The sequence below is a fragment of the Rhincodon typus genome, chromosome 7, assembly GCF_021869965.1.
Source record: "Rhincodon typus isolate 14 chromosome 7, sRhiTyp1.1, whole genome shotgun sequence".
Lineage (NCBI taxonomy): Eukaryota > Metazoa > Chordata > Chondrichthyes > Orectolobiformes > Rhincodontidae > Rhincodon > Rhincodon typus.
This window is the reverse complement of record NC_063338.1, coordinates 73,773,036-73,790,755: the sequence shown is the minus strand read 5'-3', so window position 1 is coordinate 73,790,755 and position 17,720 is coordinate 73,773,036. Positions and strand designations below refer to the sequence as shown.

Sequence of the window (17,720 nt, the reverse complement as noted above, 5' to 3'; positions counted from 1 at the left end):
GCCTGGCCTGCTATGTTCCTCCAGCTTTACGCTGTGTTATCTCTGACTCCAGCATCGGCATTTCTTACAATCTCATAGATAAAAATTGCAATTGTTTTCAAGTAACTCTTTATGTGTGCTCATGAGAAAGATATGGAAGGAAATGATAAGTGTTAACCCATCTATTTCAGACTGTGTTGTTCTGAACTGTCCATCATATCATATTCAATGTTTCTGGTGTCACTAAATTGGCAATAAGTAGCAAGTAAGGTAATAGCAGAAAAATAGAAAATTAAAGTTAAAAGTTGAGAATAAGATTCTTCTATCCATAACCTGTCCAATCTGTCCATGACTATAACTGCAAATTGAGGCAAAATTCTTTTTGTGGGCAACAAAAAAGAAACCTTTTCCATCAGGATCCTGTAAGAGGTGGGCAAATTATTCTGCCATACTGCCTCCTGGGGGTGAAGACAGAAATTTGTTCCATAAAGGCCTCAAAATGGAAATATTTGCAAAAATAATACACACAAGTCAATTAATTTTATTTTCTTTATCCTTTATTGGGATATAGATAATGTTTACAGTTTCAACATTTATTGCCCATCAATGATTAGCCGTGAACTGAATGGTTTACACGGCCATTTAAGAGCATGGTAAAAGAGTTGATCATATGGCAGTGGGTCTGGAGCCACATGTAGGCCGGACCAGGTAATGAAGGCAGACCTTCTTCCCACAATGGCATCAGTGATCTAGCTGGGTTGTCATGACAATCAAGGACATCCTGATCACTATTACTAAGATTGTTTTTTTATATTCCAGATATATTAACCATGCCTTAAACATTAGCCTGATCTAAATTCTAGTCTGGTGATATTGATACTATGTCAATATCTCCCTTCTGATTATTGATATAATGAAGAATATTTAATCTTAAAGGTCACTAAATCTGCCCTGACTAATTTTAATGTTTTTACATATAAAAATGTAAGCAATTGGCACATAAGCATGGAAATAATGCAGAAGATGTAGAATATCTTGTGCTGGATAAAAGTGACGCTCAAAATGTATAATATTACACTTTCAAGACTGATAAGAGTGTTTTCTTTAATAATTCATTGGGTGTGTGTGTCACTGGCTGGCCAGCATTAATTGCACATCCCTAGTTGCCCTTGAGAAGATGGTGGTGAACTGTCAATTTAAAAAACATTGCAGTCCATTTGCTGTAGGTTGACCCACAATGGCCTTATGGAGGGAATTTCAGGATTTTGACCCAATCACAATGAAGAGACAGTGATATATTTCCAAGTCAGGATGGTGGGTAGTTGGAGGGGAACTTGCAGGTAGTGATGTTCCATATTTCTGCTGCATTTCTAGATGGAAAAGGTCGTGGGTTTGGAAGGTGCTATCTATGGATCTTTGGTGAATTTCTGCAGAACATCTTATAGATAGTATACACTCCTGCTACTGAGCATCAATGGTGGAGGGAGTAGATGCTTGTGGATGTGGTACCAATTAGGTGGGTTGCTTTGTCCTGCATGATGTCACACTTCTTGAATGTTGTTGGATCTGCACCCACCAGGAAAGTGGGGAGTACTCCATTAGGCTTTGAGGAGTCAGGAAGTTGAGTTACTCACCACTGCATTCCTACCCCTTTGACGCGCTGTGTTCATGTGACTAGCCCAGTTGAAGTTTCTGGTCGATGGTAACCCCAAGGATGCTGAAAAACATGATCAATGACCTTCCCTCCATCGTAAGATCAGAAGTGGGGATGTTTGTTGATGATTGCATGACGTCTACCGATGGTTGCATGATGTTCAGCATCGGTGTATTCGGTGATGGTAACACCAGTGAATGTCAAAGGGCAGTGGTTAGATTGTCTCTTATTAAAAGTGGCATCTGTGCGACGTGAATGTCACTTGCCAATTGTCAGCCCAAGCCTAGATTTGTCCAGATCTCATTGCATGTAAACATGGACTCCTTCAGTATCTAAGGAGTCGTAAATAGTGTTGAACATTGGGTAATCACCTGTGAACATCCCCATTTTTGACCTTATGATGGAAGGAAGGTCATTGATGAAACAGCTGAAGATGATTGGGTCCAGGACACTACCCTGAGGAACTTGTGCAGAGATGTCGTGCAGCTGAGATGACTGACCTTCAACAACCACAACTATGTTCCTACGTACCAGGTATGACTCCAACCAGTGGAGAGTTTTCCCCCCGATGCCCACTGATACCCCTTTGTTCGGGGTCCTTGATGCCACACTCGGTCAAGTGCAGCGTTGATGTCAAGCGTTGTTACTCTCACCTCACGAACGACGCTGAACATCATGCAATCATCGGTGAACATCATGCAATCATCAACAAACATCCCCACTTCTGACCTTACGATGGAGGGAAGGTCATTGATCATATTTTATAGTAACGATGCATTTAGCTCACTGTTAAGTAACTAGTAACACCAGCTTCAACAAAGCATAACTGAAGACTAAGAACATAAGTGTAGAATTTCTCATGTTTTCAGAGACTTCTAATTGAAGAATGAAAAAGCAGAGTATTACTTAAATGGAGAACTGGAGAATCACAAGGTAAAAGGGGATTTATGTGTTCTCGTTCATGAGTCAAAAACTGTAGTGTGCAGATACAGCACATCATCAAGAAAGCTGATGGGACGCTATCTTTTACAAAGGAATGTTATAGTTCTTTCATATAGGACACTCACAAGACCACATCTCGAATACCAAGTAAAGTTTTTGTCTCCTTAATTAAAGAAGGAAGTAGGTTAGAGGAAGTTTACGATACAAAGGAAGAAATTGCAGGAGAAACGCAGCAGCTCTGGCTGCATCTGTGGGGAGAAAACAGGGTTTATGTTTTGAGTTCCGTAACTCTTCATCGTAACAGTCACCGGACTCAAAACATTAACTCTGCTTTATCTACACTGATGTTTCCAGACCTGCTGAGCTTTTTCCAGGAATTTCTGCTTTTGTTCCAGATCTCTAGCATCTCCAGTTCTTTGTTTTATTTTACTTGGTTGATTCCAGGAATGGAGTGGGTTGTCTTATGAGGATGAGTTGGACAGGCTGGACTTGTTTCTACTGGACCTTAGAAGAGTGAGAGGTGGCTTGATTGAAGCTTATATAATGGCATTGACAAGGTTGATATGGAAAAAATGTTTCCTCTTGTGTGTCAATCCAGAAGCAGTGCATGCTGTTTTAAAATTAGACGTTACCCTTTTGGAACAGAGGTGAGAACAGGGTTTGAAATTCTCTGCTCCAGAAGACAGTGGAGGCAAGGTCATTAAATATTTTTAAAATAGAAGTAGATAGATTCTTAGTCAAGGGAATCTAAGGTTATTGGTGTTGATGGGAATGTGGAAATTGAGAAACAAGCTGATCGGCCGTCATCTTATTGAATGAAAAGCAGGATTAAGGGGCCGGGTAGGCTACTTCTGCAACAATTTTGTATGTTCATGTGAATATCGTCTGCGTGGACTTCAACAGCACACCCTCTGCAAAAGCATAGAATCACTGAAGGCAATGCATGTTACTGGAAACGTGCGGATGCCAGAAATTCTAATAGTTTCGGAGGAATGATTTTGGTAAAGGTTATCAGTTTCCTAATTACTACTACTGGAAAATTGGGGCCCCACATGTTAGTTTACTAATGGACTGGATAAATTCTATAATATCCCTTTTCATCTCATCAGAGGTGCATTTTTAAGAGTATTGCAAATAGGCAGAGATGTTTAGTTTATCCACTTGTGTTATTATTCAAACTATTCAAAAGGATGTTACTTCCAGCCACTTAGCAACAGTAAAAAAAAACACATCCAGTGCAGATATAGAACTATCAGCTACATGAAAAGTTTCCATGTATTTTTGACCCAGTAACATATCTTACCTCCTAGGTAAGGAGAACAACTTCGCTATATCAGGAGGCTTTCTGTTTCTCAAATCAGCTATTCCTGCTAATTCCTGGGCCCATTATTGGCCGTCATTTTGTTCTAGTGATATGTCATTAGGCATTATCAAGTCTCAAACTATTTGCTACAGAAGAAAGTATTTCAACAAAGAAATATAGGAATTACTGTCCAATAATTCTAAGTTGGATTCAAATCCAACTCTCAGATATACAGTGCTGAGGGAATGCACCAGCAGCAGCGTTACAGTGTTGAAGGTATAGTGTGAACTACTTCTTTCTTTCATCACACGATCAAAAGAACCTAATGGGGAGAAATTACTGACGTTGGGGCTTTGACACCATGACATACAGTACGATCTTAAATGTCAGTATTTGTTGAAGTTAAGAAAGAAAATCTAATTTTGGAAGCTTTCTTTGCATTTTCAAACAACATCCAGTATTCCTCAGACAAATGTAGTCTATTAAAATTCAAGTTTTTTTTTCATTTTATGCAGTTCAAAAGGAATTTATTATTTGTCTGTATAATTTTAAACTTCTATTTTAATACCATTACTTCTGCACTCCACGAGTGAATTCTATTTGACAGGAGAAAATAGTGAAAGAGGTTAATAAAACCTTACAACAGGAAACAGATAATTCAAAAAGATTTATGTAGATTAAAGCTCAACTGAGGTTTGAATGATTCAATATCAAAGTTTGATTCAGGTTTGGATTTGTTTGTGCTTATAGTGAAAAATCTCTAGATCTTCTTGTTGAAAATCTGGTTGCAAGTTAATTAAAACATTGAAATGTACTTCAGTGTAAGTGTTGAAAAATAGAAAATTTCAAAGCAATGTCATTTGAAACACTATAGGGCAAATTACCTGAGATGAGTACAACTTATACCAGTATGAGTGGAGAAATGTACAGACCTCACCTGTACTGTAGTGTAGTGATTTCATACAATTTCCATGGTTATCTTATTATGATGATCATGCATTATTTACAGATTTGAACATTAACAGAGAATACATTAGAGTGGAAAATTACATGTAGGTAAAATTGGAAAGGGCACAGAAAATTGAAGAGTTTTAACAGAAAATTTTAAAAGCATGTCTTGAGCCTTGCATTTAAATCCATGGGCAACCTGAGCTAAGGCTGAAGGTGTTGGGATGTATGAGATGTTGAATAAAATGTGCAGGCAAAAGTTTGTGGATGTGACGCAGCTCCACACATGGCTACTGGGGTTGAGAAATATGCCACAGAATTTAATAATTGAAGATGATGACCTTGTTTGACACTTCGCAACACCACTTTCTTAGACCAGGATTATAGTATGCCATGAAGGTTATAACATCATATCTCCTTTCATGATATACCACTGAAAGCTTTCCAACAATGACTTGTATTTCATAACTTAATAACATTTTGCAATGTACCTCACAGGAGTGTCGTAAAACATAATTTGATACTGAGCTACCTCTTAGGTCAAATTGTAGCTTTAATGAGCCTCTTCAAGGATGAAAAATGGTGTAAAGAATCAGAGAGATGAAGTAAGGGCACTGCAGAGTGAGGCAGCTGAACGTGTGGCCAAAGTGGGAGAAAATAAAATTGGTGAAGCTCAAAGGGTAAGAATTAGATGAGAACAGATATCACAGCAGATTATAGAACTAGAGGAGATAGAATGGAAAAAAAGATCAAATTTTAAGTTTTCCAATGTGTTTATATTTTCTATTCTGAAGTTTTAAAGTCATTGTTGGTCAATAAATGTGGGAGTGTTAAGTGAATGGAACTTTGTGCGGTCAGCAGATTTTTGGATTATCTTAAGTTTATTGTGGGTAGAGTCTATGTGATCTAGGAGAATGGTCAAGTTTAGAGATAATAATGGCATGAATAAACGTTTGGAAAGCCTATCAATTGAGGCAGGCACAGACTCTGCTGCTATTACAGAGGTGGAAATAAACAAACAGTCCTTGTGATGGTTCAGGTATATGCTCAGAAGCTCACCCCAGGGTCAAGTATGATACCAAGATTGCAAACAGTGTGCTTCAGCTTCCAACAATTGCCAACGAGAGTAATGGAGACAGTGGTTAGTGAACCAATTTTGTGGAAGCAACTGAAGACAATGCTCTCATCCTCACAATATCTAATTGGTGGAAATTTCTGCTGATACAATACTTAGTATCAGCCCAATAGCCTGGTAAATTAGCAATATTGGAAGAGCTGAGAGAGATGGTGGTATGATCGAATTGGATGTTATAAACATGCGTGAAAACTAATACTTAATTTCTGGATATTGAAGGCAACATGAAGATGAGTAAAAGGGGATAACAGAAAGTAGGAGATTAATATTGAGCAAAAACAACACACTTATAGTTTGCTTGTATTTACGCACGCTCTCTCTCCTTTGGGGAACAGTAGAGAAGTGTTGAAAGGATTAGCAGATTGGTTATCAACCTGTTTGAACCACATCACAGACGATCCTTCTGGTGCCACCAAATCTTGAAGCAAGCTCAAAAGGTCAAGTGGCCTACTCCTGCTCCCATTTCTATGTGAGACTTGAACCCAGAGGTTCTGACTCAAAGGCAGACGTGCTACCCACTATACCTCCATAAATACTGATATTCATATGCCTCAGTTATGTTATTCAATCTGTCCATTCTGGGTTCCTGTAGAACTTGGAAGCTCTGTATTGCAAGCACAGAGATGCATGCCTCTGCCAACAGAATTAGATATGTGAGTACCAATGAGTAAGCATGCAATTTGCATGGCACTGTCTTACCTGATTAAGTCATCATCCATTTCTCCTACTTTATCAACAATTATTGGCACAGAAGGATGCTATGAGAAATCTCATTGTAGTAACAACCATATAATCAGAGAATGAAGGTAATTGTACAGTAAATAGCACAAGGCTCGATGAAAAGTGTGAAGATATAGAAAGGAAACAGAGGAATGATGCAGTAATAACATTTTTGCAAAGTTTCTTTGCTGTATTTTGCTCATTGTCTAGAAATCTTGAACACCAAATAACATGGGATAATACAACGAGGGAGAAGTAACAAACAAAAGCATGCACTATATCATTAATGTTCTTTTTACCTAATGTGGACAATGAACACAAAAATTGGCACATGCTTCCTACGCTCATGAGGGTAGGTATTGTGCAGCAGTGAGCAGATATCTAGCATAACCTTCAACCCACTTTGCAACTGCGTAAACCGAATATCCATTTTCAAATTGGATGAGCTCAATCAGAAAATGCACACTTACATATATTCAATGAATACTAACCATTAACTATAGTACTATTCTTAGGCAAGGGAAGCATGGAAACACTCAAATTGTTTGGGTATGTGATATCTCTGCTTTTTTTCAGTTAAGCAAATTTGTTGTCATTGTATTATGCAAGTTACTGCATTAGCATTAATTGCAAATATGTAAATTGGCAGTGAAGAGTGCCAAATACGTTGGGTACCTTCCATTTAAAGAATATAGCTGTTTTGTTCATCTGTTTTCTCTCCAAAATGTTTTCACTTTTCATGTTAGAACATACTGTTGTTGTCTGCCATTTATCTTCATGTCAGATCTCACTCACTGCTAAGGTTGCTTTTACTGGCAAGGAATCATCTGAAGTGACTGTATTGTAAGCAGTTTATCTTTTAAATAGCTCATGTGGCCTGCTGAATGGACAGGGAATGCACAGAATTAGAGTGTGTTAGGATTTCACAGGATTAGGACACTCTATAAATTCCATGAGCAACAACCCCTTTCCCCAGGTTGATGGTTTTCCCCATAACTGACACCACTATAATATTTTTGTAGGGGACTTATCCTGTACTCAAAAGTCTCAAAAATAGCAATATATTTGACATATTAAAAGTGAATGCTGCACAAATTTCTGAAGAAAACAATGTTTTCTTCTGAGCAAAACATGTTTTTTTTTCTATTTCCTTCTTCCGTTAGCTCTATAATTACATTTCTGAATTGTGCATTATGGTACAACTTTAATTACATTTTGACAATGGGGCATTCTTTTAAAGCGTGGGAATCATTGCTAATGTTGTTACCAGAGACTTTTGCAAATGATTTTGCATTTCTTCCTATATCTTCATATTATGAAATTTTATCTTTGTTTTTATTATTTTCATTAATTTATTCCAAGATTTTAGAGCCCATTATTAAGGATGAGATTGTGGAGTACTTGAAAGCGCTCGGTAAAAGAGGGCTGAGTGAGCATAGTTCATGCAAGGTCATGCCTGACAAATCTGTTAGAATTCCTTGAGGAGGTAATGAGCAAGTTGGACAAAGGAGAACCAGTGAATGTGATCTATTTGGATTTCCAGAAGGCCTACAACAAGGCGCCACATTGGAGGCTGCTAAACAAGATAAGTGCTCATGGAGTGAGGGGCAAGAAACTGACAAGGATAGAGGATGGTTTGACTGGCAGAAAGTGGAGAGTAGGGATAGAAAGGTCTTTCAGGATGGCAGCAGGTGACTAGTAGAGCTCTGCAGGGTTCTGTGTGGGACCACAACTATTATTCACATTATACGAAGCAACTGTAGACATTGTTGCAAAGTTTGCAGATGACACATTGATTGTTGGAGGGAAAGGTAATGTTGAGGAAGTGGGGAGATTGCAGAAGCACTTAGACAGACGAGGAGAGAGTGGGCAAAGAATAGCATATGAGAATGGCATATGGAGAAAAATATGGAAAAGTGCGAGGTGTGCACTTTGGTAGAAACAAAAGAAGTGTTTAGACTATTTTCTGAATGGGGAAAGTCTTTGGAAATCTGAAGTACAAAGGGACTATCTTAAGGTTAACATTTGGGTTCAGTTGGCAATTACTAAGGCAAATGCAATGTCAGCATTCATTACTAGATGGTTTTCTAAGATTACAAGGGGATCTTTTGATCAAATGGATCACTGGGCTGGAACATGGCAGATAGAGTTCAATTTGCATAAATGTGAGGTATTGCATTTGGTACAACAAACAAGGGTAGGGCTTATACAAGCCCTTCTTTGAAGAAGGGTCTAGGCCCGAAACGTCAGCTTTCCTGCTCCTCTGATGCTGCTTGGCCTGCTGTGTTCATCCAGCTCTACACCTTGTTATCTCAGATTCTCCAGCATCTGCAGTTCCTGCTATCTCTGTAGTTAAAAAGGAGTTTGACACGCTTGTCTTCATTGCTCAGTCTTTTGAGTAAAGGAGTTAGGAAGTCACGTTGAGGTTATACAGGGCATTGGTGAGGCTTCTTCTGGAATACTGTGTCCAGTTCTGGTCGCCCAGTTATAGGAAGGATATTATCAAGCCAGAGAGGGTTCAGAAGAGATTTACCAGGATGTTGCCGAGTATGGAAGACATGAGTTATAAAGAAAGGCTGGATAAGCTGGGACATTTTTCATTGGAGCTCAGGAGGTTGAGAGGCAACCTGATAGAAGTTTATAAAATAATGAGAGGTATAGATAAAGTTAATGGTAGTTGTCTTTTCCCTAAGATGGGGGATTTCAAGACTAGCAGGCACATTGTTAAAGGCGAGAGGAGAGAGATTTAAAAAAGACATGAGGCAAACTTTTTTTGTAAGTTTTGGAAGGATATGGGCTAAGAGAAGGCAGGTGGGACTAATTTAGCTGGGGATTATGTTTAGCATGGACTGTTTGAACCGAAGGATCTGTTTCAGTGCTGTATGACTCTATGACTGTGAGTATGTCCTACTGAAGCTATATAAGGCAGACTGCATTTAGAATATTGAGAGTACTTTTGGGTCCCATATCTAAGGAAGGATGTGCTTGCATTGGAGGAGTTTCAGAGGAGGTTTACAAGAATGAAGATGTTGTTATATGAGGTGCAGTTGAGGACTCTGCATCTGTATTCTCTGGAGTTTAGAATGATTGGGTGGTGGGGGATCTCATTAAAACTCACAGCATAAAGAGAGGCCTGGACAGAGTGGAAATGGTGAAGACATGTGCCCCAGTAGGAGAGACTAGGACCCAATGGCACAGCCTCAGAGTGAAGAGAAAAATCTTTAGAACTGAGATGAACAGGAATTTCTTCAGCCAGTGGGTGGTTAAGCTGTGGAACACATTGCTGCAACAGACTGTGGAGGTCAAGTCATTGAGTGTATTTAAGACAGAGATAGATAGATTCTTGATTGGTAAGGTGATTAGTGGTTGCGGTTAAGAAACATATCAGTCATAATTGAATGGCACAACAGACATGATGGCCAAATGACTTATTCTGCTCCTATATCTTATGGTCTTATGGACACCAAGAAATGGGGAGATTCATTTGTAAGGTTGAATAGTTCAATATTTGTTAAATTACTCAGTTACTGGGAAATCATTTTTGTTGTTGCCTGTAAGATTAAAATAAGTTTTAGAGGGAAAATCTCAACAGATACATGTCCGTAAACACATTCTCTTCATCATCCCATAAACCAGCAGTATGGATCCTGGGGATGAGTGGTGACCTGTTCTTTATTGAGAAGGGGTGGGTTCCAAGGATAGGAAGCAGATCAGAGCTTAACTGGAGGGAGGTGTTTGGAGGGATAATTAAAATGGTCAAAAGTTGCAGATCTATGATATAGATGGGACCCAACAGCCTTAGGGATTTGTGATCTGGGGATTGGAAGCTTTGGAAAAGGAAGCTTGTTGGCTTGGGCAGTGAAATTAGAAGTTGTAGGAGAAATAGATCCACCAAATTAGAAAGTTTGAGATGGGGGTCAGCCATTTATAGACTTGCCTATGCAGGGACATTAGATCCAGTAGTTAGCTCCTAGGGCACTTGACTTCTAAAGTTGGCAGCCTCATTACAATATTTCAAAATGTCCACTTTCAATTTCCAGAATTGGCCAGGTTAGAGGTAGATTGGTGTTGGATTCTGATTTTTAAGGCTTTAACCTCTCAAAATAACCCAATCCTGTTTATTTTTGTTATTCAAGTGTGCCCAGCAGGTAAAAGGCTTGATCAGTTAGATTGGGGAAGCACACACCAGTTGTTGAATGGCTAGTTTCTGCACTCCAAATTCTATCTCATTCCAGGTAGAAATCATGAGTCTGAGAAAGCAGTACTTTAGTTAGGAGCTCCTTAACAGGTTTGAATGTTAAGAATATATTTTAGATTGTTTCAACAAAATCAGTTGCTTCCTTTCCATGGCATATCTTCCATTCAGGCTGACAAGTTCTGTGTGGAACATACCTGTACAGGGCACACACAATGCAGCAAAGTGAAAATGGGATTTTTATTTAGATCATCAGCATTTTACTGCATCAGAATATTTCAATGGATTAAGTGAGGTTTAAATTCATATTATAGTTGGAAAGATATGCACTTTAATTGCTGGGAGCTAGGATTGTCTTTACTCAAAACTATTGCCTGATTTAAAATATTGTAATCAAGCATGAGGAAAATATAATCTCCATTGCCAGCCAGTTGCAATGTTTCAGCAATAATTTTATTCATCAGAATCTTAGCCTTATTTTTTGATTAATTTTGGATTAAGCCACTTTTCATGTTGAGACTTAATGAGATTTCTGTAATTACATCAACTAAACTATTTAGTGTTTCTAATTGATCTTTCTCTAACAACAAAGTGCCATATTGTATTATTATATTCTGGAACAATCTAGAATTATCTTTGAAGGTATGAATATATGAACATATGAACTAGGAACAGGAGTTGGCGATTCAGCTCCTGAAGCCTGCTCCACCATTGAATAAGATCATCACTGACCTGATCGTCATCTCAGCTCCATATTCTGACCTACCTTAGACAACCTTTGACTTACTAGTTAGTTAAGATCCATTTATCTCTTACCTTTGCCTGTACATTCCTTGGAAAGGAACACCCCCACACCTTTAAACTGCCACTGAATTCTTATTTTGCACAGTAACCTTTGATGTGGCACCTTGTTGAATGCCTTCTGGAAACTGAAGTAGAATATAACCATAGAATATCTGTATTTCTTGCAGATATGCTTATTACTACTGAAAGAACTTCAATAAACCAGTCAAATGTGATTTCCTTCTCACAAACCATTGCAAACCTCCTTAATAAATGTCCAGTGTTTTCCCCAGGATGGATTTTAAGCTCACTCATCTCTAGATGCTTGTGTTCTGTCTCTTTTTTCTTTAAAAAGAGTGTGTTTATTCTGAAATTTGATTGGACCTTATTTGAATCACAGGAATTTCAGAAAAATAAACAGAAATTCCATTATCCAAGCAGTCACTTCTTTTAAGACGTTAGGATGATGTCCATTGGGACCAGGAACTAGTCAGCTTTTCGTTCAAATAATCGTCTCAGTACCTTTCCATCCTGCCTCCTTTCCACCACCTTATGTAGAATAATTTTTGGAATGTTAATTATATCTTTCACACTGAAGATGGTTGGTTGCAAAATATCTGTTCAATTCATCCACCATTTCCTTATTTGACATTATTAATATCCTGGTCTTGGTCTCTAGAGAATCAATTCTCACTTGACTTTTTTTCAGTTTTGAATACCTGGATAAGCTCTTGCTATTCGTGTTTATGTTTTTAGCTGATTTTCTCTCATAATGTCATTCCTTTCCCTCTTATGAATCTTTAAATGCTCAATGCTGTTCCTTATCATTTGTTCAGTCTTTTGGCCTGCCACTCATTTTTGCAAAATTAAATGTTAGTTCTTACAATTTGATACTATCCTTAACTACCTTCACATGCTACAGATAGTGCATTCTTCCTGTAAAATCTTTCTCTCTCACTAGATTGTAACTTTTCTGAGTATTTCTAATCCTTGCTGATCTCAGTAATGGACAAATCTGACATGAATAGATTATTTTTATTTTATTTAACAAGGTGGTTTTTCACTGAAAAACCAGCATTCAATGCTCCAGTTCTGGTTTTAACACTAAAAGAGACAGATTTATGCAAAACAGGATAAATTATAATAAAACAACTTATTTACCCATACCACAATTTGAAAGATTTTGAAATACACAGTAAAAATATAAATCTCATCTACTGTAACACCATCACTTTAAAGTACTTAAAGACCAGAAAGAATTCCTTGTGTTATCACATCTATAGGTTTGATTTAATTTCCTCTTTCAAATCTCAGTGTTGAAAGTTTGATAGACTTTTTCTTCAACTGAGCTTAAACCCACAGGGCTTTACACAAAACATTTTTGGTTTGGCACTTTCAAAGTAAAACTCTTTCACTAAAGTAACCTATTTCCTAACCTTTCTTAACTGACTCCTTTCTCTAGGAGGAACAGTATCATACATGAATATTCAAACAGGGTGGTGTGGTAGAAAGAAGGGCAGTGCTTCTTCCTGTGGACCACTGGGAGGCCAAGCCATCATACCATGCTAAGCTGCAACCAAATATCAGGCTGGGACAGTGCTGTGTCCTGAAAAAGAAGAGCGACCCAATAGTGCAGATAAAACATCAATAATCAATTGTTCTCAACAAAGTTAATGCCACTATCTTTTCTCAGAGCCACTATTCACTCCAACATTCAGTGAACACATTTCTCACCAAGGCACATGGGCAGCAACTCTCAATATTGCGTGCATTGTGTCCACTCAAATGCACTCACCCACATCATTGTCTCAAACTATTCACCATTCTACTGACTCAAAGGGGAAACCTCACCATTTCTCCTAGGGGTGCAGGTGCATAGCTCCTTGAAAGTGGAGTCGCAGGTAGACAGGGTGGTGAAGAAGGTGCTTGTTTTCATTGGACAGTGCATTGAGTAAAGGAGTTGGAACATCACGTTGTGGCTGTACACGAGCCGCAACATGACAGATGGTGAGACCACTTCTAGGATATTGCATACAATTCTGGTCTCTTTGCTAAAGGAAAGATGGTGCTAAACTTTAAAGTGTTCAGAAAAGATTTACAAGGATGTTTGCAGGATTGGGGGATTTGAGCTATAGGAAGAGGCTAAACAAGCTGGGGCTTTTTATACCCTTGAAGTGTTGGAGGCTGAAGGCTAACCCTGTAGAGGTTTATAAAATCATGAGGGGCATGGATTGGATGAATAGCCAAAGTCTTTTTCCCAAAGTAGAGGAGTCCAAAACTAGGGGGCATAGGTTTGAGGTGAGAGGGGAAAGATTTAAAAGGGACCTAAGGGGCAACCTTTTCATGCAGAGAGTGATGCATGAATGGATCGAGCTGCCAGAGGAGGTAGTGCAGGCAGGTACAATTACAGCATTTAAAAGGCATCCTGATGAGTACATGAATAGGAACGGTTGAGAGAAATATGAGCCAAATGCTGGCCAATGGGACTAGATCAGTTTAAGAAATTTGGTTGGCATGGACAAGTTGGACCCAAAGGGGTCTGTTTCCATGCTGTATAACTCTATGACTCCACTTCTACCTTCTGGATCTCTATACCTATCTCACTTGCAGTTATACCCTCCTTTCCCTGACCATTTACTAAATCAGAAAACTCTATCCTAAAATGTATGCCCATCTCTAGGACCAAGGTGTCCAGCTACAAACTCTCCCTGATATGTCATATTGTCTGCAGTTTAACCTCCAGCTCAATGATTATGAACTAAAGACCCTCAAGCTGCAGACACTTATTGCAGATACGTATTCCTGGATCACCAGCAGTGTCCAGAAGCTCTCACAATCTGCAGCTGCAGAACATCAGCCGCTGTGTTATTATTATGTTCATTAATTACTTTTTCTTAATTACTAAACAGTACTCAATAAACTGGTAAAAGCTGCCAATAACAAAGCCTTACAACTACAAATAAATGACATGAGTTATGACGAGACTATTGTTTAATTTTTCAAAAGATAATTGCCTAAGCATGATATGCAAGAACCACATAGCCCTTCAACATTCACTTTATCGTATAATTTAAAACAAAGAAACGATGGATAAAAAACAAAAATTGACTTGAGAGACAATAATTATTATTACTATTTGATTTAGGATTGTTTAGCCCTTTCTAAATATGGACTGCAATAGTTTGCATTTTCTTGTAAATATTTAGGTTTGATTGTTATGGAACATCTAGCTGACTTTTGCACAAAAGTCACTGAGGAGAAATGTAAGAAAATAAATATTACTTTGGGAAAGAGCATTTAAGGCTATTTCCCTCAATTTAATAAAAATGCAAACACTTCAAAAAGAAAATGTAAACATTTTAAATGTGTCATCATTATGGACAAAGATCAAAAAGTTTTTTTTTCTCCTTCACTGGCCTAATATAGGGTGTATGGAAATAAATCTGAATTAACAAGGATGTTGTCAGAAAGCAGCATCTGTAAACTGTAATGATGAGAAACTTTTGCAGAGATCTGCATTTTATTTGCCATTTTGCCTAAGTTTAAATGATCTTTGCCATTTCAATTTTGTTCAGAAGGCATCTTGTTCTACATTCAACAAAGTATGTAACATTCCTAGATGTTTTCTGATACAATACAACTAAATATGTGACAATTTTGCATAATCCAAAAGCTTTTTGTTTTCATCACGAAAAACATAAATCAGTTTTGCAATATCCTCTCTGTCAGTTCTGACCGCTACGTCCTCAGCATAAACCTTATCTAGTATTCAGCAAGCACAAACATAATCAATTGACCCAAAAATAAAATGTGATTCAAGATTGATGGCCTCACTTTAGAAAAATAAGAGGACACCTTTGTTTGAATTGTTTTTCATCAAGCATGACTCCTGTCAAACAAGCAGGAAAGATTTGAAAAAGCTTGAAGAAGACTGTGACCCAATTTTGCAGCTTCCCGTTAGAAAGAAAATGTGGGAAGGCACACAATCACAATAAGGATTAAACTATTTTCTTTTAAAAAATAGCAGATATATAGTCTAAAATCAGGGGTAAAAGTAACACATTTTAAAATATTTGTGAATGCTGGGCATATTGCATTTGCAAATCGAATTTTAGGCAAGACTAAGTATATTTTATTGAACAGTGTGTTAACAATGTGTTCAAAGATATCCCCAGAAGAAGGCTGCTTTAAATACTGCTGATATTATTCTTTTTTGTGCTTGATTCTATAACTCCAAACAGTGCAATTTAAATCTGCTATTCCTTTAGCCCTTTTCCATGCAGAAGCTGAAATCACTTGCAATAGATGGAATGAAGAAAAGCAACATCCTTCTGAAAGCAATGCATGATTTTGAAGTGAAACCCAGCTCGACAACATCATTTGAAACATTTTGTAAACGACAGCTTTGCACAACCTTTTGTTTTGGTGCCAGCAGTGCAGCTAAGATGTGCTGCATCAGCTTGTAATGGAAAAATCATATGTTTCAACATTAGAAAATGCAGCACAAATTTAAATTTTAAATCTACCGCCAGCTCCCCCAAGAAGACTTCACCGCTCCATTTAAAATGTAAAAAAGGTGCAGGGATTTCAGAACATTACAAGCAAGCATCTACACACCACACACATGCACACATACAAAATTATTCATGACAAATGAATGTCAGGCCATGGCATATTTTCTGAAGCACTTAACCCCCTGCTGTTGATTGACAGTATTGTCCGCCTTTAAGATGGTTTTGTTTAGTCATTACATACACTGTTATGTTGATGACACTTTGGAGTATTTGAGCTTATACAGTAATCCTTTCCAATCCTCATCGCCTCAAATTTCTGACCAAAAATGAGCATTAAACTACCATCTAACATAGAAAATATTTTAAACATGTCAGTTCGCTAGAAAACTCGGGCTATTTAAGTGACAAAAATAAAGCTTGCCTTTAGCAAAGCTGATGCAACCTGTTTTAATCTAAACCAAACTTCTCACAGCCAGCCTTATCAGATAATCACTGGCTGCAATCTTGGAACATGTGTGTTTTTAGCCACAGGCAGCAGTACAAATAAACTGTGCGGTCACCAACATTAGGACTACAATCTTGTGTAAGCATTTTAGAAAAGTAGCTTTTATTAAACTCTTCAGACTTGAGACGGTAGGAGAGGCTATCATATTGTATATATCTACAAAATGAAGTGCTGAGTGGCTTTATAAAAAGGCTGCATGTAAATGTGATTGAAGTTGGATGGAGAAGAAAAGCTCTTTCACACTGAGCTCCAAAGATCTCTCAAGATTTCTGAAGGATGTAGTTAATGGATAACTATGAAACAGATTTCTTGGAAAGAGATTCAAACACAATGTAATTTAACCCAATTGAAGAGGGTAATGTGTATGTGATAAAAGATAGCAAAAACTGAAGAGAATTATAAACTGTGAAATAATAGTACCACTATAGAAGCTTCCTGGTGGCTTCTTTTTGAGTTGTACCAGTTTTATTCAATATTTGACATCTTTGTACAATCCTGCTTGGCCTATTTCAGCTGACTTATCAGTTTTATACAGTGCCCACTTAACATCTGTGGCAAGGACAGGAATCCTTTGTGTCAGATTGTCATAATGGAGGGTCCACATTTGAAACCTTAGTTTTTTCAAAATGGACAAAGGAATTTCAAATGAAAACATTACGGAGCACCTTACTAATAGCACACTGGGTAATTTCAACTCTAATGCATTACACAATGGTTACTCAGTTGCACAATTTTAATTTGGCAGTGATGAGATAAAATTAAATAGTTGGCTGTGTAATCAACTAGAAAACAACGCCCTATCCAATGGTCACAATAAAAAAAAGGCACATGAAGCACAGGGGAGAATTTCAACATTTGGGTAACAGACTGGAGGAATGCTTGGGCTGGCTGCTCAATACTTTGAGTGAGAGGTCTAGTCCATTTTGAGGGACAAGACACATCAACATACATCCTACAACCTGCAAAGCCTTCATGGATACTCTGTAGCTGCTTGCCAACATTGATCAGAAGTAATTTTAAGAGGCTGATTGGTCTGGATGGG

General features: G+C 37.9%; 1 protein-coding gene across 1 annotated transcript in view; it reads right to left on the bottom strand.

Annotated features, from left to right (window-relative positions):
• The window catches only part of LOC109915955 (rho GTPase-activating protein 15), a 580,076-nt gene that overhangs the window by 370,289 nt on the left and 192,067 nt on the right, over positions 1–17,720 (bottom strand). The gene's annotated exons all lie outside the window — the stretch shown is intronic.